A 26,961-nucleotide genomic window follows, 5' to 3' on the forward strand; every position below is an offset into this window, starting at 1 on the left:
CCTTTCCAGTCCTAGCCCTCCTTCCACAGCCTTACAATGGGGGGCGCACCCAGGAGACAGAAGATGTCCAAGACAGCACAGGTGAAGAGAGAAGCCACCGCGGAGCGCTCGGCTGGCCATCAGCTAAGACTCAGCACGCTGACTCTGCTGAGGCATATTTCTGTTATCTTTCGAATGGGGGACAAAAGACGCTTGACATGTTTCACCTACCATTTGCATGAAATCTGTTGAACTACATTCCAAGTATTGGGGGAGAATCCACATTATTCATCACATAAATGCGCTTAAACTCCCTCCGGGGGGAAGACGGGCTAGCCACTGTGCCTGAAGCCAAGAGATGACACATCCATTCTATGACTCAACTCGAGCAGCTGCAGTGTGAAAATACACACACAGGCTCACAAAGAAATGGGCTAACAATTTTTAGATTTGCCCCTTGTGTGTGTTTGTTTTTTTTTTTTTTAGTTTTGCTCTTTAACCTCATTATTTTCCTTTGCTCACAGAACCTGGAAGCAACGTTGGCATTTCTCTGCACAGCTCTGACCAGATTTTAATCCCAAAAAGAATCCCTCAACACTGTGGCACATGTGGCACAGGGCACAGTCACAGCTCTCAGGGACTCAGGATCCTACTTCGGGGGAGAGCTTGGAAGGGTAACATCATCTGAGAAGGAACACTGGTTCCGAGGGGCAAAAATCACAGTGACTGGGGCAGTCCAGAAGGACAGGCGGGAGGAGGTGGACTTGAACTGACCCTGAAGGAGGTAAAATCTGAATCGGCAGAGAGCAGACAGGAGGCCACTGGGGGTAACCAACAAGGACAGGCGCCCTGAGACAGGACTCAGTAAAGCAAAGCTGATTCTGGCAAGCTGTGTGGCCACTTGTTCAGCTAACATTTACTAGGCACGCCATGGCAGTCACTATAGCCATGCTGGGGCAAGTATAAAGAGAAGTCCAAGCAGCCCACCCTGGAGGAACACACAATAGCACAGTGATCAGGAGACCAGACTCCGTGGGCCAGGCTGCCTGGGTTCAAATCCTGGTACCTCACTTTCGAATGCTATTGTTTTGAATAGGTTACTGAGGCCAGAGGTGAGAAGTCATGAATACATTTTTGATTAGGAAGTGTTTTCAGAGAAAACCAGAAAGTAGGTAGGGGAGACCTTGGAGGGACGGAAGCCCTAGGGGCACTCTAGACCCAGGGCAGATAAGACCTCAGCGATGGCCTGGAATATGTGCAACCTTCTCAGGGTTAGCCCTTGCTAGGGATGCCCTGGGGGTATAGAGACTACCAAGTAGTTGGCCAAAGGGAATCCAGCCCCTAAGGGCACCCTCCACCAAAGACAGCAGGAGCAACAGCACTCAGGGAGAGGGAATTCACTAGACAGGTGAAGGGGATCCAAAGGGATAGGGGCTGAACGTGGACAGCCAATGCCCCAAAGGGTTAATGGTTGTTGTTTTTATTATTATCATTTTGAGACAGTCTCTCGCTCTGTTGCCCAGGCTGGAGTGTGGTAGTGCAATCTCAGCTCACTGCAAGCTCCACCTCCTGAGTTCAAGCGATTCTCCTGCCTCCCCGCGTAGCTGGGATTACAGGTATGCGCCACCACACCTGGCTAATTTTTGTATTTTAGTAGAGACAGGGTTTCACCATGTGGGCCAGACTGGCTCGAACTCCTGACCTCAAGTAATCCGCCCACCTTGGCCTCCCTAAGTGCTGGGATTACAGGTGTGAGCCACTGCACTCCGGCCTATTATTGTTTTTACCCCTTGAAAAAGGCACGTAACCTAATTATGATAATACAATGTGTCTATATTATCACAGGGAAAGTGAGTGCTTTGACTCTGCTCTCTGTTAGAGGGTACCCTTAGGGGCTGGATTCCCTTTAACTACCTGGGAGTCCCTGTATCCCCAGGGCATGCCTAGCAAGGGCTAACCCTGAGGAGGGTGCACATATTCCAGGTCAACTCGGAGGTCTTATCTGCTCCATGTCCAGAGAGCCCTTGAAAGAAAGGTTTTTCCAAGCCACTGTGTACATTCAGAGAAAGGAGTGGCTACGCCGCTGTGCGTCTGGATGCAGGCAGAGCGGAGCAGCAGGTAAGACTGGAGGAACAAGTCACAGCAAGATCTGCAAAGCAGGACCCGGAATGCAGGGTGGGAAACTGAAAGTTACAGGAATCACGCACGCCTCAGGAAGCATCTGTGATTCCTGCTTTCTCTCAAGTCCGCAGTCTCCTATTGTGTTCAATTTCTGGACCAACAACATAGGAGCCAAACCTGGTAAAGGTTAAATAATGCATCTCGATGTCATCTGCTAACAAGGTCGAGGTGGGTTTGTCCATGAGAGGAAGGCAAAGTTGAAAAGAACAAGAGCAACTTTGCATAGCTAGAAAGCCCCTTTTGGTCTACGTCATTCTCCTCCTAGGAAGTACACGGGGACTGCATGGGCAGAGGTGACCATTCCCACTTAGCAGAAGGGAAACTGAAGTACGCACAGTCCTTTCTGCTGGAATTCCCTAGAAGGGGTCTGTGCCACATACAGGAAGTAGGGAGGGTGTCTTTGCAGCATATTTCTTCTCTTGGAGTAACTGCGAACGTTGCACGGCGACCACTTGATACATTCTGTTAAAGTCCCAAGCCTGTCACACAATAAAGACGTCCAGTTTCACCGCAGCAGGGAGGACCGCATGAAATATTCCCACTTGAACAAAACCACTTAGCAGTTTACATCAATGCTCACCCTGTCTCGTTAAAAGTGATGTGAACCCACACGCAACAGCCCCCAAACCAGCATGTTGATACCAAGTTTCCCCAGCTGCATCCAAATCAATTCCTTCTTCCCCTTTCCTAGTATCATGGGAGCAGGCAAAAGAGAAGTCAGAAAGACAGAGGATTACCCGCAGCCAACTCCAAAACAAAATAACCATGGGAACCACCCAGGAAGAATGGGAAGGGTTCCCAGGAAACCCATTTCAAAGCCTCAGATTGCAAGTGGGGAGACTCAGCAACCCTTTAACCACCAAAACAATCGTCACAAACAATGAACTTTCTATTGTACCAAAAAAGGTGGATTTGGGCAGGATCAAGATAATAAAGACTTTAAAAGCTTCAATCCTCATTCCCCAGCCTTCTGCAAACGCCACACTTACCCCATTGGAAACAGAAGAGGCTTTGTCAAGATCTCCAAATGTGCCATCTGCAGGGACTGCTCACATACTAGGTGAGACGCTAGGATTCAGAGCATCATCCCCCATGGTACCAACCAGCCTCCTCTTCCTCCTCCTGGGCTTCAGGTCTAGAAAGGTGGGTCTCAGTCCACAGTGATTCTACCTGTAAGAGCAACATAAGAAAATAATGGGTTTTGTGCTTCTTTTTTATATACCTCTAGAGATTGCAAGATTATCCGCAGAAACATTAATGTGATAACACAGGAAAAGTACTTCACATGTTGCAGACACTCAATACATTAGTATTTAGTATTGATATTTTAATAAGCAATTCATATTTTAATAAAGAAGCATTTACCAGGCTTAGTTCTCTACAGCTTTGTAGAAAGCACCTCGACTATAGAGATTCTTGCCCAGCAAAATCTCATAGTCTATGGAAACACTGAAGCATGTGGCTGCAAGGTACTAGAGGCAGCTCTACGATTCAGTACAAGAGCTCACACATAAATCCACCCTAACCATTTCAAGAAACAAAACTTACCAAAAGTGATGATCTCTTCCCTAAAAGTTTTACCAATGAAAGCCATACTAACACTTGTTTTCAAGCAACGGCATCAAAATAAACTGGAGAAGCGGGTGTTGCAAAATACTTATGAAAACTACGCCTCCTTGTTCTCTATTCTCATGAAAGCATTGGCTAGAACAAAATAGCACCACCGGGTCATAGCGGGCAGGCCAGACCAGGTGCAGCTAGTCAATCTGTCTTCATCGAAAATAACTCCACACTCGAAGCTGATTCACTACCCCAAATGTAAACCAAGACTCACTCCTTGAGCAAAGCAGAACGACTTTAGCATAGCACCATAAAGCCAATGAAGCCTTTTCCCAGCTCACAATCCCTTCCCATCCCCAGTCCAGTCCCTTTCAATACTAGATGCATAAATAAATGCTAACTAATTATGCCATTACACAGGACAAGGTCCTAATACCCTAGGACCTTGTCAACTGAGAGACCCCAGAAAGAACCAATGGCTCAGGGTTGGGCAAACTCTATAATGCTAGATTCCCTTGTCGGGGAATATTAACCAGTCAAGCTCCTCTGTCCTATGCTCTTATTGTCCCTTTTTGGTTACAACATCAACCATAATACCAAACAATCAACACTTCCCCAAAAGTGCTTAGAAACTCCAGGATCTGAAACAGTACTCCAAGGTCTGTGGCACAAAAATGCTATGGCAGTCACCAGCATTCTCTGTCTTCAAGTTTAATTCTTTTCCTGTTTTAATTTAATTTTTAGAGATGGGGTCTCACTGTGTTGCCCAGGACGGCCTCAAACTCCTGGGCTCAAGGAACCCTCCTGCCTCAGCCTCCTGAGTAGCTGGAACTACAGGCACACACCACCATGACCAGCTTCCAAGTTAAATTCTTGAGTAACTAAATTTAACACACTTTGCCTTCATAGAAGCAACCCACTAACTTACATCCCAGTCGCTGCCAAGTTTTGGGCTTTGTACTCATTTCATTTTTACACTAAAGGCAGGCAAAAAAAAAAAGAAAGAAAGAAAGAAAAAAATAACAGAGCAGTGGATAAGATCCTCAAGGAGATGAGACAGGAAAAAAAAAGAAAAAAGAAAATCCTGGGAAAGTAAGATAAAAATTGGAGGGAAGAAATGGTAACATAATCAACTAGGAAAATAAGATAAAAATACTGAAAATATGGAACTTGCCCATAATGAAGAGAGAACAAATGGGGGAAGTGGTTTTTGTTTTATTCTACTACAGTAACTTCACCTTCCTTCACCTTCCATTGAGAGAGGTGGTAAGGTTGGAAGTAGGACAAGAAAGGGTAGGAGGCAGAAAATACTAATCGTTACACTGAAAACACTCAATGTCACTATTAAATGCCTACTTTGTGCCAAACGAAGGATAGAAACCTTACATGAATATTCATAATGAAATCTCATTATACGCTGAATTCACAGTGCAATTTCACAATCCGTTTCCAGATCACATTTGAGGAAATACAAGTTCAGAGAGGTTAGGCAATTTTCCTGAGGCCACACAGTCAAAAGTGGCAAAGCAAGAATTCAAAGCCAGGTCTTTCTGACTCCAGCATCCTTCCTGATATACTCAGAAAGAATCTGTTCTGAGAAAACTTTAAAATGCTCAGACTCATGCATTAAATATGAACCAAAATGAAGTGTCTTCTCCAGTCATTACAGCAAATTTGTTCTGCTGTTGTACAAGGTAAATCTGTACTGTCAAGTGGGTTGAAAGTACCTACAATTCACTTTAAATTACCAGTAAGTCTTATGTAAATTCTAGTTACATTTTTCCAGAACAATATCACAGGGTGTGCCTCAATGAATACACAAAACCCATCTTGGAACAATTTGGTCCACTGTGCATGGTGTTCACAAACAGAAAGTATATTTTAATAAAACTGAAAAAATATAATCTATGTCAAAGATACAAAGATACATATGTGGTGTCCTCCCACTTACAGCTAAGGAACTCAGTTGCTAATTTTCAAAGGCTGTTTAAGGTCTTTTTGACAGAGTTCCACTGGGCAGAATTTTAAAAATGAATATAAACTCAAGAAAGGAGGTGGCCTTTGTTTGTGTTCCAATTAAGATACTATCAAAAATCGAAGTTGGTTCTTCCAAAAGACCAATAAAATTGATAATACATTAGCAAGACTGATGGGGAAAAGGTACACATAACGCCATGAATGAAAAAGGAAACATATCTACAGATATACAGTCTTTAAAAATGTTATGAGGATATCATGTTCAATATGATACCAATAAATTTTAAATTGTACATAAAATGGGAAAATTTCTGTAAAAATTAGTTATTAAAACAAACAATTTTAATGATCTGGTACCTATTAAACAAATTTACAATTTAAAAACAGTCAGATAAGGTGGCACACGCCTATAGTCCTAGCTACAACAGGAGGTTGGGGCGAGGATCACCTGAGCCCAGGAGCTCCAGTCTAGCCTGGGCAACAGAGCAAGACTCCATCTCTAAAAAGAAGAAATGAGTGAATAAAATTTAAAATATAACCAACCAGAGACAAATCAGCTTATTTACTGGGAGAGGCAGGGAGACAACATGAAAAGATAATGATATAGAAATTGCCACTTTCTCTCACATCTACACGGTCATATAGTAGCATTAACCCCAATTCCAAAAGTCCTCATGATGGTATCTTCTAACAGTCACATGTGACAATATCTAAAAACCTTTGCTCTGTGAACCGTGCAGTTCCCCTTTTTGTAGCTAAGAATTATTGTTCCATAAAACTCCGTCTATTAGTCAGTTTCACCAGCATTATCATGAGATCCAATTTGGTTGTCTTTCCTGTTGAGTGAGTTACTAAAGGTTCCTTGTGGGGTGGAGGGGCATGAGGGAGCAGGTCACAGGCCTCGTGTCAGCATCAGTTTCACATCGACCTGCTGCTGGGTCCTTTCTTGAGCCCAAAATGAGCTAGAACTCAGGGCTTTAGCCCTGGATCATGCAACCTGTTGGTCTTACCTAAGCCATGTCTGATTTGGTTGAAAAGTAATTTCCTTTCCATCTGTATCTTTAACTTCAAGGAAGTGGGAGAGTCAGAGCAAGCTAAGTGAACTGTGGCCCCAGCAACCTGCCTCCTGACCCCCAAAGTTCAAGGGAAGGTATGCTAAGAGAGTCAGACAATTCCACTTTGATATTAGAAAAATGATAAAATCAGCTACTGACATTTTCCTGATTGTACCCACCCCAGACCCGGGAAAGAACATTTGGCTTGCTATAAATACAACAGAAACCACACATTTTTCACCTTCATTTCTTCCCCTAAAAGTAAGATGATTCTGTAAACATTCTCATGAAAGGATTCGCTTACAAAGAACAAAAGCCAGCTCCAACTGCTGGTGTATCACTAAGCTGTTGATCAGGTATGAAGTAACTGCAACAGGTAACAGTTAACCCAATAGCCTCCCTCTGACCTCTACACACTGAGCAAAAGCTACACAGGCCAAATGGAAGTCCCCTGACCAGCTCCAAACTTGAAATAAAATCTAAAGCCTATCTGCGAGAAGCCTCATTTGAGCCAGGTTTATCCTTTGCGGGGAGATACTGTCACTTGCAATAAGCCCAGCCCCCAGTGCCACCTTCCACCCAAACTTCCTCTCACACCCCACCCAAAATTGATTTAGGCAATCAATCCGAAGATAAGCTAGCTTTCACAGAAAGACAGACATTAAAAAAAAAAAAGAAAAGAAAAGAAAAAATTATCCAGATAAACAAATCACACCTCCACAGCCAGGAACCTAGAGCCGAACTAATTTAATCAGCTGTAAAATTAATGAGAAACACGAGACTTCCGATGTCCCACTCCAGAACTCCCATCCAGGTGCGGTCGGGAGCCACAGCTTCTGAATATTCCTTCGGAACTTTTTGCTCACTTGATTCCTAAGCCTGCCATGGGGTTCTTTTTCAATGGCACTGACCTGCAATTACCCAACGCGCAGCGGGACAGCCCCGGGCAGGACGCATCCTGGGTGGGTGACGTGATCCCGCAGTCTCCTCCCCGACCCCGTATCCCATACAACGATCCTTGCTTACAGAAGTCAAAGGGGAAAGATGAAGCTTTCAAAGACCGAATCTCTACCCTGGAGCCGGAACCAACGTCGCCGGCGTCCCCTGCAGCTCAGCCGGCAACGCGCGCCGAGCCTCGGGACGCAGCTTGGAGACGCGCTTGCTCTTTCTGGGAAGGGGCTCCGGGGCGCACGGCTCCCCTGCCCCAGCCGCACAGCGAGCTCGGGGCTCTCACCTATCCTCGTTCAGAGCCACATTCGGCTGCCTCCCCCGACCACCCGACACAAAGAGACTCGCCGGTGGAAAGAATCGATTTCAAAATTCAAGCTCACCCCTGCTCAACAAGGCGCGCACGTTTCTCCCGGTCTGGCTTCACATGTCTGGAACTTCCAGTAACACAAATGAGGAAGCAGCAGCCTTCCCCGGCTGCTGGCGGAGGCAGTGGGTGTAACTTGTGAAGTTTCGTGCTATGATGAATCTGGTCACTTGGGTGTGTTGGAGAGGGTTGGTCGCTCCTCCCTTCCTCCTCCCACCATCACCTCCCTCCTCTCCGCCTCCCTCTCCAATTTAATTCTTCCCTCTGGCATTCGCCGGCTGTCACTCAGAATCCCAGCACCCTCCCTACCGCATCCTTGGGGGCAATGCATTTCAAAAAGGTCTTACCCAATTTACAGATGAACCTGGTCACCCTGCACAAAGCATGGGCGCCTGTCAGACAATTTTCTACAGCACATGGCAAAAAAGCAGCGCCTCTTAAAAGATATAAAAGGCCAGCAATGTTACATATGCGCCCCCCACCAGCCCTTCACGGGCAGAAACGTGGGTAGCTCATCAAGTGGAGACCTAACTCCTAAACATCTATTGAAAACGAGTGGAGGGCAGAAAAACAGGAAGCAAACTTTCAGTTGGCTGCCTTTTCTTTAACAGGTACTAGAAAGTATTTCCAATATACAACATGTATTTGAAAATAATATAATGAACACCCACGTGCCCACCATGTAGCATAAAAAATGAAAATTATTCACATAGTGTAAACTATCTGTGAACCTCTTCCTCGCTGAAACACATCCCTCTTTCCTTCCCCCTGGAAAGAAAACTGCCCCAAATTTCATTTCCATGAGCAATTTTTATATCACCGTTTCTAAAAATGTTAAAGAGAACACGCTAACTTCAAGTTTACCAGAAAGCCATGCAATGAACATCCCTCTGCTGTGCTTGACCTTGGTTTCCAAACAGAAGTTTCCTTAAATAAAACTTTAAATGACCTCAGGTTAAATGAAGCCTCAGGTGGCTGGTTAAAGAGAATGAAAGAAATCACCAAAGAAGAAAACAGTAAATCTGAAGTGACAAGTGAGAGGCTATATCTGAAATGGTTGAAGCATTCATGGATGAAATTGATAGATTAATAGAGCATTATCATTTTATAAGGTTAAAAGCTGTGCCAAAAACTTAGGCTACTCATCCATACTGCAAGGGACTTTCCTCAAAGATACAGGCTACAAAAATAGAAACCCAACACTCATTAAAGAAGTCATAATGACTCAAATGCCAGCCAGGGATGCAGCCTGGAAACAAAACTCCAAAAAGGGAACTCTGAGATACATTTAAACTTGACTCAAATATATATGTGTATATATCCATATATATTCATATATATCATATGTATTCACATATATATTCATATGTATATGAACATGAAGAAAGAGATGCCTGGTTCATCTTTATATTCTTGGTAAAGAATATAGGCTGGTATCAAGGCTGGTATAGCAGAAAATTTAATAACTACCTGATAAATGAATTAAGTAAATAAAAGACTGCCCACAAACACACCTAAAGGAACAGAATGGGCACGGTGGCTCACGCCTATCTATAATCCCAGCACTTTGGGAGGCCGAGGCAGGTGGATCACCTGAGGTCTAAAGTTTGAGACCAGCCTGGAAACATGGTGAAACCCCGTCTCTACTAAAAATACAAAAATTTGCCAGGCATGGTGGTGCGCGCCTGCAGTTCCAGCTACTCGGGAGGCTGAGGCATGAGAATTGCTTGAACCCGGGAAGCGGAGGTTGCAGTAAGCCAAGATCACACCACTGCACTTCCAGCCTGGGTGACAGAGTAAGACTCTGTCTTAAAAATAAATAAATAAATAAAGAAGTAAAGAAATGAATGAACAGAATGAAGGAAAAGAATAATGTTTGGATAGAGCAAAGCTCCTTAGTTGGAGGTGATTTTGCCTCTCCGGGGAACATTTGGCAGTATCTGGAGGCATTTTTGGTTGTCACAGCTGGGGGGTGCTACTGACGTCTAGTAGGTAGAGTCCGGAGATGCTGCTCTATATCCTATCATGCATATAACAGGCCCCCACAACAAAGAATTATCCAGCCACAAATGCCAATAGTGCTGCTGCTGAGAAACCCTGATTTAGAAGTTTCACTATCACCTGTCATTTAATTAATGTATTCCATCTATTCCATATAGCATCATCAATTTGAAGAGAGTCTCCAGGGACTTATAAAAACATGAAACAACACTTCTCCTTTTCCACTGTGCAGCATTCAATCGCTGAGAACCATACATATGGACTCAGAAGAAAGCAGACACTGAGATCAGAGGCAGGAAAGCATCCCATGGTTTTGGGCACAGCCTTGCCGTCCATGCACTCACCAAGCTACCGACTTATGCTGAATCTGGATGAAAACAATCAGGAAGGGGATGGGTGAAGGAGGATGTAAAGCCAGGAGAGACTGGTTTGAGAATCAGAGATCACACACTTTCAGGAAGCCGACATGGTGTGCAGCGAGAGATGTGACAGATACAGAGACAAAGCGGCCTTAGCGAGGCCCATCAGTCATTTCTCCATTGACCACTATGAGTCTACACTAGAACCACTCCACACGGAACAGGAAGGTGCTTCATCTCATCACAGCATATAGAAAAGAATGTCACAAATCACTCATGGGAAGAGGAAGGCAAGCACCATGAAGTCAGCGGTCAGAGCATCAGAGCAGTGGGCTTACACAGGGAGCACATCTTGCCTACAGGTTTTCTGGTCTCATGATTACCTAAGAAGGTTTCTTTTAGCTCTGGGGGCGGGGTGGGGGGCATATACTTTTTTCCCCTTCTTTCTGATATTATTATTTAATTTCTGCATGGAAGGGGAGAAGAGCTTTTTGTTGTTGTTACTTAGTGTTTCTCAAAAGGGGAGGTGGGGAACAGTAGGTTTGCTCATCTTGAATTTTCTTAAAGCCACATATGTGGTGGGGATGCAATACATACATGATGGATTAAACCAAATAGTCCCCACCTGCTTCCCTATCTCTCAGGCCTAAAAATAAAGGGTCCCCTGTAGATGCTTCTAGAGAAGAACACCCTGAGATCAAGAGTCCGAGCAACATGTGAACACGTGACATAAACCCCGCTGGCTCCATACAGCGGCGGGCAGGTTTTCACAGATCTGAACAGAAGGGCTGACCTGATGTGGGTGAAAATACAACTATATCAGAACTGGAGAGGGCCCAGGCATTGGCCTCGGGCCTCAGAGGGAAGCAGGACTTAGCATCCAAGAATTTACTCCTAGAGCAGAAGGGCTGCGTCCTCCTGCCCAGGAAGATTCCGCCACAACACTACTAGACAAGTGGGCAGTAAGGAAGATGCCCTATCCCTCTAAAGGTACCAGTTTCTTAACCTGCGGTTTTGAAAGCCACTAGTTTTGCTTTTTTAAAGTTATGCGCATTTTGGAAAAGAAAACGTGAACACAGGTCCGAGCTCCATCAGCAACAATGAACTTACACACAAATGCACGTATTTCTGCTCCAAAGAAATGCAACCAGTAGAGGGAGCACAGCTGACTTTTGTTGTTAATTTCTCAAGATCGGGATGAACCTGGGGATGATGCTAAATGATAAAAAATAATACACATCACCACAAAAGAAAAGATTTATGCACGAACATTTAGAGAAACTGTAAACCATGACATCCTTAGAAGATATGTGAATTGTCAGTGGATATTTGCACAAGAGCTGGCTAAACAGACAGAAGAGGACTACATAAAAAATAAATTCATGTTGGAAAACAGTATGTGGCATGTGGAGAAAAGGTCACAAAGGGTTAAACTTCTTTTTCCCTTTGTCAAGTGGATTTACACTCAGAAATGAAAACCTATGGAGAGTTTATTTAAGTATATTCTCTCCAAAAATTTTAACTCAGTGTTTAGCTTGCTTGCTCTCTCTCTATATATGTATATATTAGATCTACAATAGCTGGGCTTTAAAATTCCTTTCAAATTGCATTCTCAGTGACATAGATGACTTCCAAAAGCAAGCATTTTCTGGATTTCTCTTTAGGGGTCTCCAGAACCAACCTGGTCAGGAATCAAGGTGTCTTCAAGATCTGTGAATTTGAAGCCATCAGCCATAATGGAGCTTACCTCCACCTTTTCAAGCCTCCATAGAACAAAAACAAGGTAAGAAGTGCTGGCACCAACCCGTCCTCACCTATGTCACCTAGCAACAGTGTTAGCAGCAGCAAGGCCAGGGAAGAGTCTCCTCCTCCTCAAATTGGGTGATACGCAACAGGGGTGTTAACACCATCAAATTACCTGAATCCAAACACGATTTCCCAGCATCACTGTAGTTCCAAATATGGATCTTGTTAATGGAATCCATATTTGGAACCGCTATGGAAATGCAGAAGGTTTTTCATAAATACATTTTGTGGTTGACTACCAACGGATTGCCAAAATCAATTTTTTATATTTGAAACTGATGAAAAGTCTAAATATGGATCCATCCCACACACTCCCATGCTAGGTAATCTGAGGGTCTGCTCGGGAATACGGACACGTTTGAAAACACTGGAAACACGTGTTTCAGCCCTGGATGGGGTCCTTCTTTTCTCTGAGAGACAAACAAGGTTCACCTTTTTAGGCAAAGTTTTAGAGCATAGTCTTCATTAAATCTGATTTAATACAAGAATATTTTACAACTTCAGAGTAAATCTTATGCCAACCAAACTTAGAGACTCTTTACATAGTTCTCTCTATCTGAAAATGAAATACCTAACAAATACATAGAGATATTCTTAAAAAAATAGAGGGCCAGCCAAAAAGAGGCCAGAAAACTCTAATAGCTTTTAAACACCACCTCCAGAATGCATTACAGGGACTGTGTGGCAAATTCCCTAAAATCCAAGGGCTTCAATTTCCTTGACTATAAAATGATGATGTTCGATTTAATTTTCTCTGCCTTCTGAGCTCTATCTTCCAATTATATGTTTCCATGATTTTAAAGCCCCCATTGCTTTCATTACCCCAAATTAGATTTCCTTACAGAAGAACAACTTTCATCTAACAAGTCAAAGTTCACAAGGTCAGGGCTCCTTGGTAGCCCACATTCTTGTAAGTGAAGCCAGGTTTGTAACTGAAAGTGTGAAGGGAAAAGGGAGGAAGTGCAACCAGAGTTAGATAAAGGTAACAAAGAAGGCTGAGGAAACATCCGTGAGCTCTTAGCTCCTACCAGCAATAAACCATATGGGGCCAGATGCTGTCCCACCCACACACACAGTAAGGCTTTTGATTTCAAGGGCCCTGAGTGTCTTGCACAAATGGTGCATGTGTTCATGGGGGTAAAAGCATCTAAGCTTTTCCTAGTTTGGGACGTTTCAGATACCTCCCTGCTCGGCAACAATAAACAATACTAATTGTTATTGGCACTAGAAGTAAGATCATATAGAATAACTAAGAAGACAAAAAGTCAAGTTCTAATTTCAGTCCTGCCATTTCTTCAAAGAATGCCAGGATAGCTGTATAATCCTCAGTATAGCCTCTTGAAAAAGCTGGGTCAGGGAGTATCCCATCGGGGAGGCCTCATTTGGTCATGAGAGAAGCAAGGATACAAAAATGAGAAGACCCGGTTCAACTCCAGGGTCCAATGACAACCAGAAGAGTAACTTAGAGGAAGCCACTCTGCCTACCCTTCAGTAAAGTGGGAACTTCAAATAAGGGATGCTTATTGGCAATGGAATGCATGGGTTAACAGGCTTTGCACTGGGCACATGCCCAACACTGCCTAAATGGGCAAATGCGCACTAATCATGTCAAGACAATTTTCAATCAGGAAATAAGCCAACCCTGTATCTTAAACGATCTTAGCGTTTATAATGTTCTCAATGTTATCACGTTGACGGTGCTATTTTGGTAAAAAGTACAGTTCTGGCACTAGGTATGTGTCACAAGAGAGAACAGAGGCCCCTCCCGATGGGGTCCCAGAGGGCTCACCTCTTGAGCCCTAAGCCTTCCCCAGAGAGTCCCTACTGTGGGACAGTAGCAGGCCGCCCTTGTGAGGGTAGACACGGTGAGCGACGAAGGCCCGGCACCAACCAGGTCCAACCAATTTAATGGTATTTAATCGTATTTATGGGTGGGAATCATTTTGATTTTTATTCTATACTAAGATACAGTAACTGTCACTTTAAAATTTGGGGGGGCCAAAACATACTGGGACGGGGAGTGGAGAATGACACTGGCTAAGAAGGTGATCTAGTTTGGATATTTGTACCCACCCAAATCTTATGTTGAATTGTAATTCTTAGTGTTGCAGGTAGGGCCTGGTGGGAAGTGATTAGATCATGGGGGTGGATTTCTCATGGATAGTTTCTCGTGAGAGTGAGTCAGTTCTCGCAAGATCTGGTTGTACAAAAGTTTGTGGCATCTCCCCGCATCTCCCTCTTGCTCCTGCTCTGGCACATGACATGCCTGCTCCTGCTTCTCTTTCTGCCATAACTGTAAGTTTTCTGAGGTCTCCCCAGAAGTCGAGCAGATGCCAGCATCATGCGTCCTGTACAGCCTGCAGAACCACCAACTAAACCTCTTTTCTTTATAAATTACCCAATCTCGGGTATTTCTTTACAGCAGTGCAAGAATGGCCCAATACACGAGGAGATACCTAGCACAGGGATAGGATGGTGAAGTGAAAAGGACCCCACCCATAGACCTGTTTGTAACACATGACACCTTACAGAGTTTTGTACTAAACACAGGCACATAATCAATTAAAATTAGGTGACTTCTAATGAATAATGGCCAGGGAAACATGTTAATGAGAATCCACTTGTCTTATGTTCCCTTCCAATAACACAGGCATTTGATTTCACTCTAGGAGCATTTGCTGCCATCTTCCCTAATGCAAATGAAAACCAAATATGCAAAGGTTACTTTCAATCAGAGAATACGACAAACCTGTGTCTCAAAATATTAAATGGCCTAACATAGGGGTGACACACTTAGGGTCATAGACCTCTATATGTAAAAGCAGAAAGGAGGTCTTATAAATCACTCATTCATCTGAAGTCAGAAGGAGTAAGTGACTTGTTCAAGCTCACATAATAAAACCATGATAGCTTCAGCCCAGTACCCAGGTCAACAGAAATAAACTTGCTGTATGTCCCACTCATTACCTCCTTTAAAAAATATTTCCATAAAATGAACATTCAATGCAGTATATATACATATAATTTGGGGTCCCAACCTAGTACAAAAGGCACATACAAATAAAAAAATATAAATTAAGCCCATCTAGAATTAATAAGCAAACCGTAATAAGTGGGTACATGAGAAATTGTTGGCTCAGCCCCAGACAAGCAAGCAAGGGGCCCAGAGACCTGGCAGGGAGGACGCAGTCAAACCCAGATGGCTGGAGGCAGTCTGACTCACCAGCAGCCAGCATCCTCCCAAATTACAGTGGCAGGCTCAGCAAGAATGCAGGAGAAAGATTCACATGTGCCCAAGGGGTTAAGATAGCAACCTGGTCAAAGACACAGACTTCCTCAGTTAGGAAAGCTCTACCGCTGGAATACTAAGAACTTAAAGTTCATCTCTGGCCAGCCATGGTGGCTCATGCCTATAATACTAGCACTTCGGGAGGCAGAGGTGGGCAGGTCACCTGAGGTCAGGAGTTCAAGACCAGCCTGGCCAACATGGCGAAACCCCATCTCTACTCAAAATACAAAAATTAGCTGGGTCTGGTGGTGTGTGCCTGTATTCCCAGCTACTTACGAAGCTGAGGCAGGAGAATCGCTTGAACCCGGGAAGCAGAGGTTGCAGTGAGCCAGGATCACGCCACTGCACTCCAGCCTAGGCAACAGAGCAAGACTCTGTCTCAAAAAAAAAAAAAAAGTGCATCTCTGCTAATGCCACAAAATACCATCATTTTCACTTGTCTGTGAATATTCATTGCAGCATTTGATCACGATAGCCAAGAGGTGTAAACAATCTATGTGCCCATCAGCAGATGAATGAATAGACAAGATGTCATGTATCTCTGCAATGGAATATTACTCAGCCATTTAAAGTAATGAAGTTCTGATCTGTGCTGCTACATGGATGAACCTTGAAAACATTATGTTAAGTGAAAGAAGTCAGACACAAAAGGACAAATATTGCATAATTCCACTTATATCCAAGTTTTGAACATAGACAGTGGTGATGGCTGTACAACATTGTGAATGTAATTAATGCCACTGAAGTGTGTACTTAAAAACAGCTAAAATGCCAAGTCTTATGTTATATATATTTTACCACAACTTTTAAAAAATATTCCAAAAATATCATTTTCAACTTTTTGGCTCAGATATATGTAGCTATTAAAAAAAAAAAAAAAAAAGCAGCTGCTGGCCTGGTGCAATGGCTCATGCCTATAATCCCAGCACTTTGGGAAGCTGAGGTGGGCGGATCACTTGAGGTCAGGAGTTCAAGACCAGCCTGGCCAACACAGTGAAACCCCATCTCTACTTAAAATAAATAAATAAATAAATAAAAATTAGCCAGGGATGGTGATGCACGCCTGTAATCTCACCCAATCTATTTGGGTGGCTGAGGCACAAGAATAGCTTGAACCTGGGAGGCAAAGGTTGCAGTGAGCTGTAATCATGCCACTGCGCTGTAGCCTGGGCAAAAAAGCAAGACTCTGTCTCAAAAAAAAAAAAAAAGCTACTGCTAAAAACAAAACTAATCAAAACTTTACGCACATTAACCAAGCCTTCCAATAAGCCAACTCTCCCTGTCATATCACCATGATCTCTGCATGCCCAGATAAGTGATTTTCTCTGATGGTAAGAGATAAAATGACACTGCCTCACCTATCAAGGTAAATCTTTCGCAGTTATGAAGATAAAACAAGGCACACTTTTGCACAGTATGCTGGAGTCACAGCGGTAGAGAACAACTGCTTCCACCAACCCATCCCAATCCCAAATTTCAAAGCAGATCAAGAAACCAAAAATGAGTCCAAAACTCTAACAGTGGGGGAAATGAATCAAACCCAAACTCTTAATTGCAAATATTAAATGGCACACATGTTAACTAACCACATTCAGGTGTACCCTCAACCCACAGTAATTTCAGGAGTTAAGACATAAGCAGGGGTGCCAGGCAGTCTAAGTAAGAATAGTGAGTCAGCCAGGAATTCCTCTTCCAGTCACAGGCCTATCCCTTCATCTTCATAGAGCCTCAGTCCCTCATCTGTAAAATGGGAATAAGAACATTTCCCTCATAAAGCTATGTGAAGACAACTTTGATGACGAGTTGTGGACACTTTCTGAGCACTTTCTCTGTGAAAGCCACTAGGCTAGGGGCTGCTATCCAATTTTATACCTGGTCCTCATGACAGCTCAGCAAGGTACTACTTATCACTAGACCCATTTAACAGATAAAGAAACTGAGGCACAGAGAGCTTAAATGAACGGCCCAAAGCCACTCAACAAGAGGCAGGTCTAAAATTCTAATCTAGTCTCTGTGAAGCTGGGACCCCAGCTCTCTCCAACCTCACTACTGCATTTGGGCTACAGTCTTGTCATTATCAACCCTGACATCCTTACACTTGATTTATTTGTTTTTATTTATTTATTTATCTTTTTTTTTTTTTTTTAAAGACAGAATCTCACTCTGTTGCCCAGGCTGGAGTGCAGTGGAGTGATCTCAGCTCACTGCAACCTCTGCCTCTTGGGTTCAAGCGATCCTGTGTCTCAGACTCCCAAGTAGCTGCAATTACAGGTGCCCACCACCAGGCCCAGCTAATTTGTGTATTTTTTGTACAGGCGGGATTTCACCATGTTGGCCAGGCTGGTCTTGAACACCTGTCCCCACACATTCTGCCCACCTCAGCCTCCCAAAGTCCTGGATTACAGGCGTGAGCCACCATGCCCGGCCTTATTATTCCTAACACTACCTTTCGTGTCATCAATCTCAGCTTCTGGGCTCACCAAGTCAGAGGCCTGAGTGTGACTCCCAAAGCTCACACTTACTCATGGAGAACCTCATTGCCTTTCAAGGACAAATGTGGCAGGCAAGCAACATATTTCAGAGTTTGTCATGAAGCTCCTGGAAGTTAGTCATCACTCCGTCTGAGAAAGGTGAGTGAACAAGGTATCTAACGTGAGCCAGCTAAACTGCACAAGAGGCAAATAATATGCATAATGCATGTGTGGGAGATTCCAAAATGTATTCATGGGGTCCTTTGACAGAACCAAGGACGCCCCCCCCAAACCCCCGCCCCCACCACACGAAGAGGCAAGTTCAATCTCTGGACTGAGATTATTAACTGCTGGTGGATATTTTATACTGAACTATTTATAACACCTCCCTGAAGTACTAATGTTGGTTCACAATCAAAAGAAATACGTACTGAACAGCATCGTGCTCGCAGCTGAACCACCCAACTTCCCGGTAAAACATGACAGGTGACTCACAGGGATGACACAGTTCCTGGCACAGGTACCAGGAGTTACTACTCGTGTGGAGTAGGCTCAGCCAGCAAGTTGACAAACACTTCGCCACATCACCTAAAACACCAAAGAATGTTTGGCTCTCGGATGCCTGGTTTCTGAGAAAGGGAATTTCTCAGCATGGGACCACGACGCTGACAGCCTGCCCAGCTGAGAATCCTTGCTGTGGGCTGGTGGACGCCAAGATAAGCCATCTCTGACTTTTATTTTTCTCAGCCTCAACAACTTCACACACCTTGCTCAGGCTCAGGCTTATGATTCAGGCTTCTCACCCCTCCCAAAGTCCCGTACCCTGGGAGCCTTTGTTCTTTTTCTGGCCACAGATGAACTCAGCCCATTAAAGAACAGCTGTTATCCCTTACACATAACTTTCCATTGGCAAAAATTAGTCAGGTCGGCTAGGTCTGAAGTCAGCAGTCTCCTGCAGAAACACCCACCAGACACTGTTCCCCCACCACCAAAAAAAAAAAAAAAAAAGGTAGCAGCAATGAACTGCCCATTACCCGTCTGGTAGACACATACACACAGACACCACTGACTCATTCCATTTCAATAACCAAAAACAATATTCTTGGCCTTTGGCATGAATATCGGTTTTTATTTTCTTAAGGACGTGTGGCCAACTTGGTCTATTCGTTCCCATGCAAACTTATTCTTCTTCCACATGTGCAGGTAACCTTAAGACTTGAGGTCTTTGTCCAACGTCACCTTCTCAATGAAGGTGTCCTCCTGGCCAGTGGCCCCACCCCTCATCCCTGGCACATTTCCTTTCTTACTTCCCTGATTTATTTTTCTCTCCATTTATTTATTTATTTATTTATTTAGTTGAGAAAGAGTCTCGCCCCGTTGCTCAGGCTGGAGTGCAGGGGCACGATCTTGGCTCACTGTAACCTCCACATCCCAGGTTCAAGTAATGCTCCTGCCTCAGCTTCCTGAGTAGCTGGGACTACAGGCACGCGCCACCACACTCGGCCAATTTTTGTATTTTTAGTAGAGATGGGGTTTTGTCATGTTGGCCAGGCTGGTCTCAAACTCCTAGCCTCAAGTGATCTGCCCACCTCGACTTCCCAAAGTGCTGGGATTCCAGTTGTGAGCCACCGCGCGTCCAGTTATTTTTCTCTCCTTTATACACATGCTGAATATTTTCTTATTTTACTTTTTCTTGTTTATTGTTTCTCTCCTCCACTAGAACATAAGCCCCACAAGAGCAGGCGCTTTTATCCATTTTGCTCACAATTCTATTGCAAGTGCCTAGAAGAGGGCTTCATACACAGTAGACGCTCAACAAATATTTGATGATTTGAACAACGGTCATTCATTACCCCGTGATGATAATTCAAGACAAGAAGCACGATCAAAATCACCCAGGTCTGAGGTCTCTTCTTTAACCATAGAAAAAAAGTCCCTTTTTACCAATTCCTTCTGAATCCTTAACAGCAAAGAGAGAAATAAGGAGTAGGAGATATAGACATTTATGTCAATAATACACAAACACCTGGAGTTTTCACATTATACTACAACATTCACTAAGGATTTTCAAGACACTGCATGCCAAATCTCTGAAATATACAGATTATTAACAAAAAGGGGTAAAGATACCAATTGCCCGTGAGCCATCATCGTCATGCATCCCCCCAGCAGCTCACACCTCCCATCTTTTCAGACCACTCAGTCTCATACTCTGCTATGGTCTGAATGTTTGTATCCCCTCAAAATTCATATGTTGAAATCCTAACCCCCAAGGTGATGGTACTCTAAGGTGGGTGCCTTTGGGAGAGGACTAGATCATGACAGCAGAGCCCCCAGGATTGGGATTAGTGCTCTTTTAAAAAAGAGGTCTCAGAGTTCATTCATCTCTTTCGCTGTGTGAGGACACAGCCAAGGCGCTGTCCAGAGGCAGCAGCCCCTCACTAAACACTCAATCTGCTGTTGCCTTGATCTTGGACTTCTTAGCCTCCGGACTGTGAAATACATTTCTGTTGTTTATAAAATATCCAGTCTGTGGTATTCTGTGACAGCACCAATGGACTAAGACACACTCCAAGAATCCCTTCATATCTTCGATGTTTCATACTCCTCCTTAAGAAACGTAGATTCCAGCTGGGCACAGTGGCTCAGGCCTGTAATCTTAGCATTTTGGGACACCGAGACAGGAGAATGGCTTGAGCCCATGGGTTCAAGACCAGCCTGGGCAACATAGCAAGAGCCCATCTTTAAAAAATAAATGAATTAATAAACATTTTTAAAATTTTTAAAAAGAAGTGTAGATTCCATCATCTATCATTACTTTCCCTCCCTCTTTTACTTGGTCACATCTCCCTGGCCCATCTTTTACTTGGTCCCGTCTTTTACTTGGTCACATCTTTTTGGCAAAAACACCTGGTTAAACCCATCAGACTGCCCAGTTCACACCTGTACCCAGACAGCCGACTGTGGCTAGGGAAAAGCATGCAAACTTGTTGGCTGGTCTCACTTTAAATTCATGACCCCTAATGTCACGTGTCCCCTTAAATGCCACTGGCAATCATCCCAAAATTCTCGGTCTATTCTCTCACCCACTATCTTCTGTTTTCCTTCCAAATTCCCAATAATTTCTTCCCATCTGATGACCTTTCGTCCTACTTCTCTGAGAAAAATGAAGCAATCAGAGAGGACTACCACCAACTTCTAAGACTATATATATTCTCTGGTGATCTATCTGCATGTAGGTATATACTCTACCTTTCTGCCTGTTGATGTAGACAACTATCGATGCTCCTCTCTAAAGCCAACCCCTCCACCTGTGATGAGGTCCAATCTCCACCCCTTGCTCACTCAAAGACAATGTTCCAGCAATTTTCCTCTCTTTCCTCCACATCATCAAATTATAAGCATGAAAATTTGCTGCTTTCTCCCTCTCCTTTGCAGAAATATTAAAAGAGGCATCTGTATTTGCCATGTTGCCATTTTTCCCATTCTCTCTTAAACCCACTCCAGTGCGTCTTCCATCCATCCACGTGCTGTTCTCAAGGGCACTAATGACCTTCCAGTTTATAAAGCCAATGTTTCTGTCTTGTCTTCATTGTACTTGACCTATTCTATCAGCAGCATTGGACACCACTGATTACTCATTCTGCTCTGGTGTACTTTCTTCAGTTGCTTCCAAGACACCATAATTCTTCTGCCTTGCTGGCTGCCTTTGCTGGTTCTTCCTCCTCTTCCAGACCTCTTAATGTTGGGGAACCACAGGGCTTAGTCCTTGACCCTCTTCTCTCTTCTTTCTGTACTGTGGTCCTCAGTGAGGGAGATATGTAGATCCACTGTCCCAATCTTACCCCAAGGAAAGACTTGCTGTTCAGCTATGGGGGCTGTGGTCAAAAGGCAGCCTCCAGCCTTCAGCTCCTGCAGGATCTGTCTCAGAGCAGAGGGCGGCATCCGAGGGTAGACCACATCTGGTGACTGAGTGAGGTGGGGATGAAGGACTGGTCATATCTGCCTCTGCAGGGCAAGGATGACGGGCAGTATTAATTCCAGAGCTTCCAGCCAGGTTGTTCTACATCACTGTTTGACTTCTCCACACAGTCCTACTTCCTTCCTCTTTCTTTCACAGATCATCTAAATGCCATCTTCTTGCCTGTTTCTGGAGAAATCAACCTACAATTCTTGGAGATTCCATCCAGTCTCATGACTGTGAATACCGTCTACATGCTAACAACTCCCAATGCATGTCCCTAGCCAGTGCTTTTTCCCCTAGACTCCACAATCAAATACCGCACTGGGCACTTACACCCTCTGGGTATCTTCCAGATGCCTTTCCCAGCTGAGCTCAGGGCAACTGAACCCTCCCAACTATTCAGACCAAAATACTTGGTGCCATACTTGCCTTCCCTTTCTTTCACATCCCACATCAAATCAGTCTGAAAATTCTGTTGCACCCACTTTCCAAATATGTGCAAATCCAAATCTCTTCTCACCCCCTCCCACTGCTGCCACTATAATCTGAGCCACCATTCTCTTTTTACTAGATTACAACAAAGCCTCCTAACAAGTCTCCCTGTTTCTACTCTTGTCCTTCTACAATCCATCTTCATCCAGCATCATGGTGATCCTTTTAAAGTATAAATCAGACACATCATTCCTCTGCTCAAGGGGTAAAAGCCAAACTCCCTAGAGGGACCCACAAAGCATGTCACCCCTCTGGCCTCGTTATTACTTCCCTGTCTTCACCTCCTGCTGCTTCTCCCCTTGTTCATGCCATTAAAGCCACGCTTGGCCTCCTCAATGTTCCCTGAACTTTCCAGACACACTCCCTCTTTCTGGAACATTCCAGGTAGGCTGCTAGCTAATTTCTTTACATTCTTTTAGTCTTCATTCAAATGGTACCATCTCATCACTACACCCTAATCTACCCCACTTACCTCCCAGAACTGCCCACCCACCCAAAGTAGGTCTACTTTGCTTTTTTAAAATATCATTTCCCACCTTCAACACACTGAATCATTAAGTTAAACTTAATTAATTAAAAATGAAGACATAATAACTCATTGCAATTAATACACAATTATTTATTTTTTAATAGCAATTCACAAAGACAAGGATCTTTGCCTCTTTTGATCACCAAAGTATCCCAAGTACCTAGGACATTGCCTAGCACACAGTAGGACCTCAAAATAAAAACATGTGTTTAGTGAACAAATAGTATTTCATCTTCACAACATTAGGTTGGCAGAATGAAGCATAAAGGGACAAAAATAAAACAACGAAAGAGAAAGCAGGGGACATAGAAAATATAGTGAAAGGGCCGGGCGCAGTGGCTCATGCCTGTAATCCCAGCACTTTGGGAGGCCGAGGCAGGCGGATCACGAAGTCAGGAGTTCGAGACCAGCCTAGCCAACATAGTGAAACCCTGTCTCTACTAAAAATACAAAAAATTAGCCGGGCATGGTGGTGGGTGCCTGTAATCCTAGCTACTCAGGAGGCTGAGGCAGGAGAATCGCTTGAACCCGGGAGGCGGAGGTTGCAGCAAGTCGAGATCACATCACTGCACACCAGCCCGGGAGACAGTCCACAACTCTGTTTCCAAAACAAAAGAAAAAGAAAAAGAAAATACAATGAAAGGATGTAATATGAAGAAAAAAAGAGAACTAGACTAAAGAGATACAGGTCGGAAATTTCCCAAAATGCAAAAAAAGATACCAACCCATAGATTCAAAAAGTCCTACAAACCCTGAACAGAATAAATAAAAATATATTTACACCTAGATATGTCATAGTAGAACTGGAAAGCCAAAGACAAAGAGAAAAACCATAAAAGCAACAAGAAGGAGACTGATGAGTTATTGTACAAAGAAGCAACAATTAGGCAGACAGCTGACTTCTCAGCAAGAACAGATGCCAGAAGATAATGAACTGTTGTCTTCTAAGTGTCTGAAGAAAATTACTGCCAACGGAGAATTCTATATGCAGCAGAAATAAAGATAATTTAAGATGGACAGAAGTATAATAATAATAATTAACAATAATGTGTTAGATGTTTAGAATAGTATAAAAGAAAAAATTTTACTGTATCTTATAATCCAGTAGAGAATAAAAGGAGTTAATATAGTCTAATGTCCTTGTATTATCTAGGAAGGCTTCAAAGTATCAATTTATATATGACTTTGCAATCCAAGGTACCTATGGTACCAATCCAAGGTAGCTAAGTTTTTTTAATACGACAGACATCAAAAAGCCAGTAACTAATCATTCTGACTACATTCCAGGTAAAAACTTAGTTATTTACTTAAAAAATAAACAATACAATAAAATGCAAGCCACATGGAGAGACAATATTTGCAACTCATGCAACCAACAAGGAGATATCATGCAGAATAGGTTAAAACACACACATGCACACAACTGTACAAATCAATAGAAAAACATCAACTACCAAATAAAAAATGACAAGTGATTTGACAGGCAGTTCACAAAAGAAAATATTCCAATGACCAATAAACCTACGAATAGGAGCTTGGCCATGCTGTTTTTTCACATTTACAAAATGCAAACTCAAACCAGGAAATCCACTTATGACCAGAATATCTAGAATTGAAATGACTAACAACACCAAGGTTTTCTGAGGGCATAAGGCAAGAAGAACTCCCTTATCCTCCAAGGGAGAGTGTAACTGGGTCAGCCACTTTAGTAAAGATGAAAAATCAGCAATTTCAATTCTAGAAATACACCCCAAGAAATACATGGACATGAGTGCTGGGGAACGTACCTCCAAAAAAAGTCCATTGTAGCACTATTCACAATAGTCAAACATTGGAATTAATCCAAACGATCATCGGCAGAATGGATTATGAAGTTATAGCCTATTTATACCATGAAATTATATAATAATTAAAGTGTACAAACTAGAGATATACCCAAGAGAAAAGTTGAGGAAATAAAGCCAGACCCAGAATACTTAATAAAGTGTGATTCCACTGATACACAGTTCAAAAACAAGCAAAATTAAACTACAGTGCTTAAGAATGTATACTCAAGTACTAAATGTGTGACAAGAAGCAAAAATATGATTCCATAAAAATCAAGCCCAGTTGTTATCTTTAGGAGGCAGGGAGAAACTGTGGTTGAGGATGGGAGAGGAGGCTTTCTTGAGGGCTGGCAATGTTGCATTTCTCGAGCTGGTGATGGCCACATTACCCAGTAGGCTGTACAGTCACATGTTGTGCACTGTTCTGAATGTGTGGCATGTTTCACAATTTAAGAAGAGTTAATAAAATCCACATAAACTATCTTGTAGACAAATATTTCCCACTGAATAGGAACCCCTCCCCAATTCAGAAAGCCTTTTAGATTTTGGCAATACATATAAAATCTTGTCTAAATACCACTGCTTCATTAAACCACTCAAAAGCTCAATGAGTAAGACATTTAACGACAGATTAGACAACTAAAGGTGATATTTAGTTCATTAAGACATTCTCCTCTTCCAGCTATTAAACTAATAGCAGATGATATTATCATAGATTCCTTTAAGGAAGAAAGGATAGATAGATGGATGGATGGATGGATGGATGGATGGATGGATGGATGGATGGATGGATAGATAGATAGATAGATAGATAGATAGATAGATAGATAGACAGACATGTATATACATTTGGCATGTATACATATACACATATATACATGCATGTAAGTGTGTATACACATACACATATATATGCATTCAAGTATACATATATGACTCATACAAAAACATGCTCCTTGGCTGGGCACAGTGGCTCATGCTTGTAGTCCCAGCTACCAGGGAGGCTAGACAGAGGGACTGCTAGACAGAGGGATTGCTTGAGCCCAGGAATTCAAGGTTACAGTGAGGTATGATTGTGCCACTGTACTACACCTTCGGTGACAGAGCTGTCGCCCTGTATCTTTAAAAAAAAAAGAATATACTCTTTACTGTGACTTTATTTGAAAATGAAGGCAGCATAAGAGTGAGTTCAGTGCATCCACCCTCTTCCTTCACTCTCTCTCTGGTGTCACTGACCTGGATGAGTTATGGACCTGACACTTCCAGCCCAAGGGCACTAGAAAGTAAGTGAGGAGGGAACAGCTGACTTATCCCACACTGAGCCCACAGATTCAAACCAGCCACCCAAGGTTTGCCCTTCTCCTCATGATGAGTCATAGATCCATTTCCCATTAATACAGGTTCAATAATAATAATAATAATTATTATTATTATTATTATTATTATTTGAGAAAAAGTCTCACTTTGTCACCCAGGCTGGAGTGCAGTGGTGCAATCTTGGCTCACTGCAACATCTGGCTCCCGGGTTCAAGCCATTCTCCTGCCTCAGCCTCCCGAGTAGCTGTGATTACAGGTGCCCACTACCACACCTGGCTAATTTTTGTATTTTTAGTAGAGATGGGGTTTCACCATGTTGGCCAGGCTGGTCACGAACTCTTGTCCTCAAGTGATCCATCCACCTCAGCCTCCCAAAGTGCTGGGATACAGGCATGAACCACTGCGCCCAGCTGACAATTATTTTTAAAGCAATGCTAGTCCATCACCCCTTAGGGCAGGGAGTGCTCACTCTCACTCTTGCTTACACTGTGAGGCAGTTCATCACTGTATTTTCTGATTAGGATGCCCTACAGAACAGGACATCGCGTTCTCTGATGGGTGTTTTTTCTGCATAGGATTGGTGGAAGAGACCATTCCTTTCCCCCTTTATTTGTAATTGTTTTCCTCTGTACTGTACCTCCATACTTGTTCCACCATCCTTAACCACACGATGGGCACAGGATCCAGCTGGGATTGTCGTTGAACCTCAAACCCCGTACACAGTGATTGGTCCAGAGGTGGGTTCACGATTGATATTAGCTAATCAGAGAACTTCCTTGGGAATTTTTTCTTTTAAAACTGCAGATGTAAGCTAGCCTGAGAAGAACTAATCTGATCCAG

The 26,961-nt window shown here is 43.3% G+C and overlaps 1 protein-coding gene across 7 annotated transcripts in view; it reads right to left on the reverse strand.

Annotated features, from left to right (window-relative positions):
* Positions 1-26,961, reverse strand: part of TIAM1 (TIAM Rac1 associated GEF 1) — a 293,585-nt gene that overhangs the window by 219,104 nt on the left and 47,520 nt on the right. For 3 of the 7 annotated variants that reach the window (XM_003895546.4, XM_009202374.3, XM_031665709.1), the window contains exons 1-2: positions 8,084-8,315; positions 3,150-3,330 (exon numbers count right to left, since the gene is read on the reverse strand). The gene's annotated coding sequence lies outside the window, so the exon portion shown is untranslated. Of the gene's footprint in view, positions 1-3,149; positions 3,331-7,663; positions 7,825-8,083; positions 8,316-26,961 lie in introns of those variants that run through there. The other 4 variants (XM_017956476.3, XM_009202371.4, XM_009202373.4 and 1 more) reach the window with 3 other exon arrangements.

Source organism: Papio anubis, chromosome 4 (assembly GCF_008728515.1).
Source record: "Papio anubis isolate 15944 chromosome 4, Panubis1.0, whole genome shotgun sequence".
NCBI lineage: Eukaryota > Metazoa > Chordata > Mammalia > Primates > Cercopithecidae > Papio > Papio anubis.